The sequence below is a fragment of the Leuciscus leuciscus genome (assembly GCF_965113295.1).
Source record: "Leuciscus leuciscus genome assembly, chromosome: 2".
Taxonomy (NCBI): Eukaryota; Metazoa; Chordata; class Actinopteri; order Cypriniformes; family Leuciscidae; genus Leuciscus; species Leuciscus leuciscus.
Window position 1 is genome coordinate 63,114,408 of NC_138726.1, and position 12,035 is coordinate 63,126,442.

Here is a 12,035-nt window from a genome sequence, read left to right on the forward strand (position 1 = left end):
GCTGATCATCACCCCCCTCTCTCGCACAGCGCGTACCGTCGTTCAAAATCAAGATAGCCGGTGTGCCGCGCAGCTGTGCTAATGGCGGACAAACAACTAAAACTGCCAATTTCTCGAGTGGCACCAGCTCATGCAACAAAGACAGGTAAACGGAAAAAGACCGATGACGATAAACAAGCCCGTCGGAGCCCATTGACTCAGTGTCAAAACTCTGGCCACGTAACATAGGCTACAGATAAAACGTCACGCACTGTGCAAAGCAACAATAGAAACCTGCTAATTCACTGGCTTGTCATGTTGCTGAAATAATGTACTAGCAAACCTTGAATGGAAATAATGAGCTGTCTTTAAAACAGTCGTGAGAGGTCTACAGACACTAGATTTTTATACTTTCTTTTTCAGAGTACTTACATTTTAATTATGTATTGATATATAAATAAAGTTTAAATAAATTTGGAAAATAAGTTTTTTAGACCATTCCTACCTACCCAACCTTTAATACCATTTTATAGATAAATGTAAGATCCCTTAACCCTAATCCCAAACCTACACATACCATTTTATACAGAATATAAAAAGGATAAAATGAATAAATACATAAATAAATATGCAAAGAAATGTAAAAAAAAACAAAAAAAACCACTATTTATACTTTTATTTCCCTATTTATGTATAATTATATATCTTTCCACATTTATTTATTTTTTCATTTATTTATTTATGCATTGATTTATTTCCACTTTCATTTATTTTCACATTTATATATATATATATAATGTTTTTATGTCTACATTTATTTATTTATACATTTATTTATTTATTCATTCAAGTCACACTTGTGATGTTCCCGGTCAAAAATGACCGGCCTACAAAAAATTGCTTATAAATCTCGTATCACACTATATTATCACCCAATATTGATTTCAATCTTTTTGTCAACTTGTTCTCTTTCAATTAGGACTGGTTTTATATTTCTATTTGCATCCGATTAATCGTAGGCCTCGTTTATCTGAGAGTAGGCATCTCATTTTTTGAGTAAAAAAAGCATTATTTATGAATAATTTTCACAATATTAATATTAATATATTACATCAAGCTAATAAAATTGATGTCTTTTGTGAATTTATGTTGTGTTTTGGTGTATAATGGTTCTATAGGAGAAAACGCCTTTTGTGTCTCATGGTAAATAAACTAAATATAACAAAAGGGTTAAACGATTAAAGAAGGTAGGTCTTAAAGTGTAGTCTTGTTTAACACCATCTAGGCTAATCGTCCGAAACGAGTTTGCAGCAGAAGGCACAAAATGTTATTATTTCTTAAACTGTATTTAATAAATGCGACTGAAAACGTTATTGATAAGACAAATGCAATAGAGTCAAAACATTAATGCCACGATTTTAATATGCATAAATAGAAATACGCATAAATTTGTATGTCGGTAGAGTTATTCATACGTAAATAATTTACGTTTTTGTGCTGTCAATACGTATATATTTTAAGTTTTAGTGCTGTAATAAAACCTGTGTGTATAAAACGTAAGTAAATGTGTGATAGAACTACACTTTACGTAAAAACACACACGTATTCTCATGAGATCACAAATGGCTGCACAATGTGGTTACAGATGCATTTTTTAAAGATAAATTGTCATGAAATACTGTATATTTTTGTTACATTATTAGGCAATATTATTCTTATAATTGCTTAATGCATATCTTTTTTAACATGGCACTGCATTCCTGATTTTCTTTTTTTTTTTGAGACAAGACGTACTTTTCAGTCTGGCACACTATGAGAGTACTTCACGTTTTTAAAGTAAAAACAGAATAATATGCATTTATTTATTCCAACCTTTTTAAAACCTGCTGTTATTTAATCATTATTTTTGTCCCCTTTGTATGTATCTCATACAGGTTTCATTTATTTCAGTGAACAAACCTGTGACAACCAAGACGATCCAAAAAATGACTCATCTCCTTTTTTTACTCGGTGAGTTTGATACTGACTGAATGTCATTGTTTATTAATTTAACTAGTTAGTATTAATTATTTCATATTTAACCACTTAATAACAAGTAATATATGTCCTGGATTGGATAATGTGATTTGCAGAGTTATCAGGCACCTAGCCACAGTTTGTTTTATAAACTTCAATGGTAAAACATTAGGTAACGCTTTATTTCGATAGTCCACTTAAGTCATTCGACTAACTATAAGTAACTTTGCAACTACATGTCAACTAACAGTCATTATAGTATTAGTAGACTGTCACCTTAAAGGGGTGGTTCGGGATTTTTGACATCGGACCTCATTTTTAAGTCAGCCTGGTTGTTATTCATCAGTGGAGAATTTTTTTTTTCAAAATTATCCAGTCCTTATATTTGGATAGTTAGCCGATGCTAGGCTAGCGCGAGTCAATGGTATATGTTAGCCAGCCATTAAAAACCGTTTTACCCACTCCACAGTGCACCAAACGCAAATCAATTATAACACTAGACTATCGATGCAAATGTCCGTTGAGAGAATAATGTTAGAAATCAAACTTACCTTTCATCTCAATGATCCCAAAGGAACTAGTTTCTCAGCAGCTGTGGAATTTTACTTTGCTCCGGTTAGTAATGCGGCAAAAAGTAAACACAGAACAGAAGCGCACTGTAATCAGTGTACCAGCGGCAGGTAAATACACTTGCGTCATGTGTGTACCGGCTCACTCGGTTGCCTAGGTAATCAATATCACTCCGCTGCTGCTGTAGACAAGGCTTATGATTACAGGGAACAAATTATAACTAATGCAATGTGATGAAAGGTAAGTTTGATTTCTAACATTATTCTCTCAACGGACATATACATCGATAGTCTAGTGTTATAATTGATTTGCGTTTGGTGCACTGTGGAGTGGGTAAAACGGTTTTTAATGGCTGGCTAACATATACCATTGACTCGCGCTAGCCTAGCATCGGCTAACTATCCAAATATAAGGACTGGATAATTTTTTTTTTTAAATGTCTCCACTGAAGAATAACAACCAGGGTGACTTAAAAATGAGGTCCGATGTCAAAAATCCCGAACCACCCCTTTAATATCTGCTAACACTTTATTTTGATGTTCCTCGACAGATATTCTGCTGACTATAAGTACGTTTTGCTACTACACATCAACTTATTCTACTGACCCGAACCCTGACCCAACAGTCTACTAACACTCTGGGAGTTAGCTGACATGCAGTTGCAATTTAATGAGAGATAGTTGACGTTTTTGCAAATTAATGAGCGGTAACTGACATGTAGTCGCTGCCATTTAGTAGAACATCTAAAATGGACTATATTGAAAAAGTGTAACCAAACTGTTAAGTGTAACCAAATACTGTAGCAAGAACTAACAAAAATGAATACAAATGTTTAACCTCAGTATCTGTGCTGATTTAAAATCAGATTACTTCCTTCCAGAATAAGTGTTTTAATTGAATACTGTGCTGTCGACAGGACTCGTCTTGGAGACCTCGTGCTACTTCATTCTGATCCAGGAACCAAAGACCTGGACTGAAGCCCAGTCCTTCTGTAGGGAGTATCACCAGGACCTGGCCACGGTTCAGAGCGCTCAGGACATATCTAACATGCAGGAGATCACCAGCTCAGTGAGTTTTGATAGAGGCTGGATGGGACTGTACGGTGGCTTATGCGCTTGGCGCTGGTCCTACCAAGATCAGGACGTAGTGTTCAGGAACTGGGGGCTCTCAGAAGACACGACCACCAGGACTCAGAGGAAGTGTGGAGTGATTAGAGATAATGGAACCTGGCACACCGCCTCTTGTGATGAACAAAAACCCTTTTTTTGCTACAAGCGTAAGTTTTTTTTATTTAATTTTTTATGGGGTTGTAATGAATTGTCATTTTCTAAAGCCTTTTCTCATTTTGCAGCTGATTTGCATTTGTAAGCATCTTTTGCATTTATTATCGTTTGGCAGATAAAGTGAGTTGCACTGCATTGGAGGTACAAAAGTTTGGAATTATAATTTTTTTTTAATGTTTTTGATGTCTCAAATGCTCATCAAGACTGCATTTATTTGATCAAAAATACAGTAAAAAACAGTGAAATATTATTACAATTTAAAATGATGTTTCTATGTAAAATATTATTAAATTAAATTTATTCCTGTGATCAAAAGCTGAATTTTCAGCATCATTACTCCAGTCTTGAGTGTCACATGACCTTTTAGAAATCATTCCATTATGTTATTATGAATTATTTTTGGTGCTTAGTAATTCTTATTATCAATGTTAAAAACAATTTTGCTGCTCAATATTTTTGTGGAAACCATGATAAAAAAAAAATGTGTACACTACCATTCAAAAGTTTTTTGTTTTTTTAAGACAATACTTTTATTCAGCAAGGACATATTAAATTGATTAAAAGAGAGAGTAAAGTAAATAAATAAAATAAATAAATAAAAATAAATAAATTAAGCAACAAGAAATAAATGTTTCTCACACAGCGAATCTGGAACATCAAAAATAAATGAACAGACAAATAAATACAATAATAATACAGGAATAATTTGTGGTATTTTAAGCTTTGGATGAATTGGTTTTGGAGGGCATAAATCATTGACATTGAGTGGAGTTTATTTACCGTTTCTCCAGTGGCACGCCTATTAGTCTACGTCTATTTTATGCACAAAACACAGAAAAACTACAAGTACAAATGCTAGAGTATCAAATTGTAAATTTGAGAGGCGGCTTGTTGCCGAAGAACATTATGAGTGGTTTAATTTAACACCTCTTTAATTACCAAAACTTTATCTTCGGTATGGGCTAAATGGAAGTAATGTCCGTGCTTCTGACACATTTAATAGGCCTACTAAACATTTCCCTCATAAATGCCTTGAATTGCAGAAGCTGACTGTTATCAGTGTGAGCGTTTCTCATGCACTTAACATGATGTTTCTCTGTTCTGACAAAAACAGTTGGAGGAGACAGATTTATTTTATTTGCGGAAAAACTGACGTGGCGTGATGCTCAGCTTTTCTGCAGGAGGGACCACATCGACCTGGCCATCATTAGTAGCCTCTCTGACAACACATACATAGCAAATTTACTCGTTACATACAATGTATATGAGGGCTGGATCGGCTTGTCCATGAACTTGTGGCTGTGGTCGGACCAGAGCAAAGTGAGCTGGCTGTCACTGAAATGGTCGTCAGGAGAGCCTAATAATGGAGTTGGGAATGAAAGGTGTGGGTTTATCAGAAGGACCGGATTGATCGGGGATGACACCTGCCTGAATCCGTTACCTTTCGTCTGCAGTGAGTGTTATTTCTGATATAACCTGGATTTCAGTCAGTTACTGTAAAAACAACAACAAATACAGATATTAAAATATACGTTAAATATTGACTGGATTTTAAAACACTGAAAAGTAATTTATTTCAATAGAATGTAATTGTCGCAATTAGATATTACAACTTAAAATTTAGCATTAGATTACCTTTCTCAGTTTGAACTTAACTTTACAGCAACATCAACACTATTTATTTATGCAGTGAATACTGTATATTTTTACTATGCATCAATGAATGCAAGATCATGTTCAGGTAATTATTGGTAAATATAATATATTATCTGTCAAAAACGTCTCGGGTTACGTATGTAACCCTTGTTCCCTGACAAAAAGGAACGAGACACTGTGTCGGTGACAGCACTATGGGAACGCCCTTCAACGCAGCATGTCTGAATTCATGAATGAAAACTAAACCAATCCTATTGGCGTTGCGTGATGACGTAGCGTGTGATATACGGATGTGTACAAAAGCACGCCGGCACACAGAAAAGTCAGCTTTGCTATGAAGCAAGTCGCTCCAGGCGGGGTAAGGCGTGGTGAGCCCTTTCGAGGGAACTCGAACTGCGTCGGTGACAACACTATGGGAATGAGTTACCCACTATGCCACAACGAAACCCGCCTGTCCCAGTGTGAAACTGTCTTCAGGCACAACTAGGACGAGAGCACTCGTGCGCCGGGTGTAGAGGGAAGGTCCAGACTGTAGAATCTCATGAATGTGCGCGGAGTGGCCCAGCCAGCCGCTTCACATATATCATGGATAGGTGCCCCTGAAAGGAGGGCTTTGGAGGACGCCATGCCTCTAGTAGAGTGAGCCCTCACGGCCATAGGTGAAGGCAAATTGCGCACCTGGTAGGCCAGGGAAATAGTCTGAACGATCCAGTTGCTGATGGTCTGTTTAGAGGCAGGGAACCCTTTCTTGGGGGACCCGAAGCACACCAGCAACTGGTCCGCTTTCCTCCACTGTGAAGACCTCTGAACATAAATCCTCAGTGCTCTGACAGGGCAGAGCAGATGAAGTCTTCCGTCTTCTGCCGTCACATGAGGTGGGGGATGAAACGTCTGCAGAACCGTAGACCTAGCCATAATGGCCGGCACCTTAGGGACGTAGCCCAAATTGGGGTGCAGGATGGCCTTGACTCTCCCAGGAGCATACTCCAGGCACTGAGGAGATACCGAGAGTGCTTGGAGATCTCCCACCCTCTTAAGAGAAGTGATGGCAAGGAGAAAGGCCATCTTGAGAGTCAGGTTCTTGGCCTCTGTCAACTCCAGGGGTTTGAAGGGGGCCTCAACCAACGCTTCGAGGACCACTGCCAGGTCCCAGGTGGGAACCCTGGTGCGAGTCACAGGTCTCATCCTCCAGGCTCCTCGGAGGAAACGTACGACCAGCTGATGCCCATCACTCAGAGGAGCGTGGAAAGCCGCAATGGCAGCCACATAAACCTTGAGCGTGGACGGGATAAGCCCAGAAGAGAAGCGGTCTTGGAGAAACTCCAGTACTGAAGCAACCGAGCAGTTAACTGGGTCCAATTCACGCTCTCTGCACCAAATGGAAAATACATTCCACTTCAGGCCATACAATTTCCTCGTGGAGGGAGCTCTGGAAGTAAGAATAGTCTCAACCACTCCCGCTGATAGGCCGGCTTCTAGGTACTGTGCCTCCTCAGGGGCCAGACCTACAGTTTCCACAGCTCGGGCCGAGGGTGGAGAACTAAGCCCTCTGCCTGGGACAGCAGGTCCCTCCTCAGAGGGATCTGCCATGGCGGGCCTGCCAGGAGTGATATGATATCCGAGAACCATACTCGGGCCGGCCACAACGGGGCTACTAATAGTAGGCTGACCCCATCTCGATGGACCCTTTCCAGAACTCCCGGGAGCAGCGCGATCGGGGGAAAGGCATACAGACGTAGCCTCGGCCACGTCTGTACCATAGCATCCAACCCCAGCGGGGATGGATGCGTCAGGGAGAACCACAGTGGACAGTGAGTCGTCTCTCGAGACGCAAACAGGTCCACATCCACTGGGCCGAACCTCTCGCATATCAACTCCACCGTGTCGGGGTCTCCATTCCCCGGGCCTCAGCCCCTGCCTCGACAGTATGTTGGCTCCCTGGTTCTGGTCCCCCGGGACATACATCGCCCTCAGAGACGACAGTCTCCGCTGGGACCACAGGAGGATCTGATGCACCAGTCTGCACAGAGGGCACGACCTCAGACCCCCCCTGGCGGTTTAAATAGGAAACTACTGATGTATTGTCGGTTCTCACGAGAACATGGTGACAATGGAGGTCTGGCAGAAAACTCCTCAGAGCTCGGAACACTGCCAACATTTCCAGGCAATTTATGTGCCATGAGGAATAATGGTCCTGCCAGAGACCTCTCGTAAAGCGGCCATCCATGACCGCGCCCCAGCCTGTGAGGGAGGCGTCTGTTGAAATCATTATTCGGCGACATAACGCTCCCAACTTGGGACCTTGGGACAGAAACCAAGGCTTCTTCCACATTGATAGGGAACGAAGGCATCTGCGCGTAACCCTTATCATGCGGAATGGATTTCCCCTCGGGGAAAACCCCTTGGCTTTCAACCACCACTGGAAGGCTCTCATGTGCAGCAGGCCAGAAGGTATCACGCTGGACGCTGCTGCCATGAGACCCAACACTCTCTGGAAGTGTTTCACTGTGATGGTGTGGCTTAGCTTCACCCTGTTTAGTGTGGTCAATATGGACTTGATACATGCAGGAGACATTTGTGCCCGCATCGTTTTCGGGTCCCATACCACCCCCAAGAACGTAGTCCGTTGGGTGGGTGTCAACACGCTCTTTTTTGTGTTGAGCCTCAACCCCAAGCGCTGAATATGGCCAAGGACTCACGATGATGGGAATAGTGAGCATCTTGAACTTGAATATCCTCAGAGACCGGTTCAAGTGCCTTATGGTGCGTTCACACCGGACGCGAATAGCGCGTCAGGCACGAGTGATTTCAATGTTAAGTCAATGCAAAGACTTTTTACTCGCGTAAGAAATTCCTGCAGCGCGAATGAGGCGTAGAGCACGGCGCGGTAGACGCGAATACGCCTCATTCGCGCGTCAAGTTTGCGCGAATGGCGCGAATTGAGCGTCTGGCGCATTAAGCGCGTTACGCGCGAATGTTTTATGTAGTGGTTTTTGTGCATTCTCGCGTTTGACCCGAATTCGCGTCTGCCGCCCGAGTTGAAAAATCTGAACTTCTGCGTCAATTCGCGCCGCGTTAACCAATCACAAGCCTGCTTGCTGCTGTCACGTGGTGAAGTGACAGTTTATAATGTTATTTTATGTTTGGCCTCGATAATTATTTTGTACTAAAATGCTTGGTGTTCAATTGCAGAGCAAATCTTTCACATAAAAACTCGATTTCAATATATGAGAGATACTCATTTTGTATTGAATGCTATTTATTCCATATCTATTCTAGATTATATTGAACATTATTATTCTAATGTAAAGACAACAAACACAATTTAGTGTGTAAAAACTTTTTAAAAAATCACAGGACAGGTTTCACTTTTGGAGGCTGGCTCCATTTATTATCAAAACAAAAATAAATGACAGATTAGGTGGGTACGGGCGAGGGTGAACCTCACGCCGGGCTGTAGAGCGCGGGCTCGACAGGCATAGACCACTCGAGGCCGAGGCCTTATACGGCCTACGCTGTCCTCGTCAGCGTCCTCACCGTTAGGTCCACCAAACCTAGCTCCTGGACCAAATTGTGAAACTCCTGAAACCCTCCGGAGGGTCTGGTGGACCCGAGTACAGCGACGATGTCCCCTTCGCAGCTGTTTCTGCTCTCCAGAGCAAATATGAGCGGTGACTCTCTCGATTAATGCTAATGCTAATGCTCGATAAACATCTAAAAAAAATGGCCGCCAACGGGTTTCGAAACTTTCGCCTCCGGATTTTGCCTCTGACGCGCGTAAATTTCGCTTCAAACTTTTGTTTTTACGCGCGAATTAACACAAAGTGGTCAAGCGTCAAACTAGACGCGGTAGACGCGAATTTGACGCGCTATTCGCGTCCGGTGTGAACGCACAGTTAGAGGCCCTTCGAGGTCTCATAGGAGTTAGGACCTCTTTCCCTTCGCCTTCCTAGACTGGATAACGGTCCTCAGATCCGTCTTCTCGGGAGGCTGTGGGTGAGAGTGCCGCCTAGAGTCCCAAGCTCTTTGAGGGGGACCCCTAGAAGCGACACTCCCTTTCTGGCTTTGGCGGTAAGAGGAGCTGGATGAAGGCTGTGACTGTTTCTCTCTAGCAGCCGCCCTCCTAGACCTTGAACGGCGTGGGAGATATTGCCTGAATGCTTCACTCTGCTTCTATGTGTCCTGAAATCTGTCGACGACAGCATTATCCGCGGAGAAAAAAGCCAGGCGGGAACGCAGCACTCTTATTGAAAGAGACTCACAGTGTCTCACAGAGACTCACAGCCCCTCGAGGGCTGCCTGGGCGTGCTACATTCCCAAACAAGACACACACATCTCGTGTGTGTCCCCAGCCGTAATGTAACGAGGGCATGGGAACACGCACTTTTTAAACTGCTCACTTACCATGATATAGAATATATATATGTGACAGACAAACAACACCAAATAGGACGAACTGATTTTCACACACACAGAGCGCTTGCTGAATAGCAAAAAGCTGACTTTTCTGTGTGCCGGCGTGCTTTTGTACACATCCGTATATGCCGTCACACGCTACGTCATCACGCAACGCCAATAGGATTGGTTTAGTTTTCATTCATGAATTCAGACGTGCTACGCTGAAGGGCGTTCCCATAGTGTTGTCACCGACGCAGTTCGAGTTCCCTCGAAAGGGAACAAAGAATTACAATTAATAAGCAAAAATATATTTAATATATAATATATTGTAAACTCGCGCCATTTTATTTTGATTTTTTTACAGTTTTTAAGGCATCACAAACTTGAACAGTGAATACTGTATTCATTTTTACTATGAAATCAATGCAAGGTCATTGTTGCATTTTGCAACAAAAACAACAAATTGCTGTAAAAAAAAAGCAAAGAATGACAAATAATCAAGAATATACTGTAAATTCACACTACAGATTTTACAGATTTAACGCAGCACATAATTTTTTAAGTTGAAACAACTATTTGCAGTAAATACTGTATTCATATTTTTACTATAGAATGAGTGCAAGATCATTTTCAGGTACATATTCTGCCATAACACAGCAAATTACTGTAAAAAAAACAGTAGTTAATAATCAAGAATACTATATACTGTGAATTCACACTAGATTTTTTTACAGTGTCAGTCTGTTCTCTTGATTATTCATATGAAGTGTGTGTGTGTGTGTGTGTGTGTGTGTGTGTGTGTGTGTGTGTGTGTGTGTGTGTGTGTGTGTGTGTGTGTGTGTGTGTGTAAGCTAAAAGGAGGCAGTGTAAGATACAGCTTGTGCGCGTGGCCGTGAGATCAGCCGGACCTCTGGATGAATCCGCCGTGAAGACAGCCGTAGAAGAGAAGGTGAGATGAACGTCTCTCATCACTGATCTCATCTCGCTCACTATCACTGATGAACTCTGGTCTCCAGGTCCATCAGATTCTCTCGGAGCAGAAGATGAGCGCTGGGTCCAGCGTAACGTGGAGAGTCCAGGCTAATGGGAAGATCTTCCAGCGGCAGAAAAATAACACACGAAACACGACAACAGCGTGTGAAGAACGAGATAATCGACATCCCTGACAACGTTTATCAATGCTCTGACAGATGTTTTGGTGACACTTTATTTTACATTGTCCTGCTTCTTATTATAGTGTATTAGTTGCATAATTACATGCAACTAAACCCTATAGTAAGTACATGTTAACACAGTACTTCATTTTAAAATTGCAATCTAACAAGGACACCATAAAATTAAGTGTAAATGATGTTTTCATTAGCTTAAAGAGAGCTTTTTAGGAATGGGCATTTCAAGTAATTGTATATGATTTATATTACTGCCATGTCACGTGGTAACAAAGCTCACGAAGACAAGGAGACGTGTGTGTGTGTGTGTGTGTGTGTGTGTGTGTGTGTGTGTGTGTGTGTGTGTGTGTGTGTGTGTGTGTGTGTGAATGTCAGATGGATGAATTGATATTAGATGCACGATCAAGTTTCTCTCTGTGAAAAAGAATGTGTGTAATACTCAAAATAGTTTGCGTGTGTGTGTGTGTGTGTGTGTGTGTGTGTGTGTGTGTGTGTGTGTGTGTGTGTGTTTGGGTAGCGTGTGTATGCATGTATCCACACATGCACAGGTCCAAGGGCTCACACATGCACATGAACATGCTCCTGAAAACTACATTTTTCTCTTATTTTCAGTCTCTGCCATTCACTTTCAATAGCCCAGTTGAACACCACAAGTGTAACTCTGTGCCATTTTGTAGGAAATAAAAGTTTTTCAAAACAAACTTCATGGTGAAACATTAAAGTAGACTAGTGTGATCAACAGTGCAAATTTATTTCATATTTTATTTAATATTGTGAAAATTATTCATAAATAATGCTTTTTTTAATAAAAACAAAGAGGCCTACTCTCAGATAAACGAGGCGATTAATCAGATACAAATAGAAATATAAAACCAGTCCTAATAGAAAGAGAACAAGTTGATAAAAAGATTGAAACCAATATTGGGTGATAATATAGTGTAATAAGAGATTTATAAGCAATTTT

General features: G+C 41.2%; 2 long non-coding RNA genes across 2 annotated transcripts; both read left to right on the forward strand.

The window, feature by feature from the left end:
• Nucleotides 1-1,910: 1,910 nt before the first annotated feature.
• LOC309492640 lies at nucleotides 1,911-5,059 on the forward strand. Its single transcript, XR_014203628.1, has 3 exons — nucleotides 1,911-1,989; nucleotides 3,482-3,841; nucleotides 4,963-5,059. It is a non-coding gene; the product is annotated as an uncharacterized lncRNA (long non-coding RNA).
• A 130-nt stretch (nucleotides 5,060-5,189) lies between these two features.
• Nucleotides 5,190-11,049, forward strand: LOC309483312. The gene is made up of 3 exons (XR_014200540.1): nucleotides 5,190-5,301; nucleotides 10,754-10,851; nucleotides 10,919-11,049. It is a non-coding gene; the product is annotated as an uncharacterized lncRNA (long non-coding RNA).
• Nucleotides 11,050-12,035: the final 986 nt, after the last annotated feature.